The sequence below is a fragment of the Panthera tigris genome, chromosome D2, assembly GCF_018350195.1.
Source record: "Panthera tigris isolate Pti1 chromosome D2, P.tigris_Pti1_mat1.1, whole genome shotgun sequence".
Taxonomy (NCBI): domain Eukaryota; kingdom Metazoa; phylum Chordata; class Mammalia; order Carnivora; family Felidae; genus Panthera; species Panthera tigris.
The window spans coordinates 63187358-63188143 of NC_056670.1; the positions used below are offsets into that span (position 1 = coordinate 63187358).

At 38.7% G+C, this 786-nt stretch overlaps 1 non-coding gene across 1 annotated transcript; it reads right to left on the reverse strand.

Moving 5' to 3' along the window:
- Positions 1-233: 233 nt before the first annotated feature.
- Positions 234-340, reverse strand: LOC122232232. The gene has a single exon (XR_006209575.1). It is a non-coding gene; the product is annotated as a U6 spliceosomal RNA (small nuclear RNA).
- Between the last annotated feature and the right edge of the window lie 446 nt (positions 341-786).

Consider the following 786-nt stretch of genomic DNA (forward strand, 5'->3'; position numbering starts at 1 on the left):
AGCCCCTTATCAGATACATGATTTGCAAATATTTTCAACCATTTGGTGGATTGCCTTTTCATTGTGTTGGTCTTCTTTGATGTGCAGAAGCTTTTTAGTTTGACTGAGACCCACATGTTTCATTGTGCTTTTGTTGGTTTTTTCTTGTGGTGAAAAATCCAAAAAAAATGTCGCCAAGATCATTGTTGAGGAGGTTACTGCCTATATTTTCTGGGAGTTTTACAGTTGGAGGGTTTATGTTTGATCAGTTGATGAATTTGTGTATCCTGTTTGCTCAGAAGCCGTGCTAATCTTCTCTGTATTGTTCTAATCTTAGTACATGTGCTGCCCAAGTGAGGACAGCCAAGTTTCTTTTACCATTTCAATGTATGTATGTACTTGTTTATCTATGCCTATTGGGGGCAGTGGGGATTACAGACGCAAATTAATGTACTGAATGTGTTGCTAAACAAGAAATATTCTACCTTGTTGGAATAAATAGGTATCAGCTTGTAAAACTGCCTAATCCTAGAAGTGTTGAGTTAAGGTCACAGCATAAGCTCTGGGCTTCTTGGGATTTATCCAAATGTACATTGTCCCCCAAAGAGAGCTTTAGATTGACGTCATCCTCTGCTAGTCAAACTTAACATTTAAACTGTGATCATAGCTACCTCTCTTTAACCTCAGAGCTAGAATGGAGACTTACTTTTCTAAAGACCATGTTTCCCCCAAACACATACTTGTATGCTTGTCTACAGAACAATGTGTGGGATATCCTTTCTGAGAACAGTAAGGGGGGATAGGCTA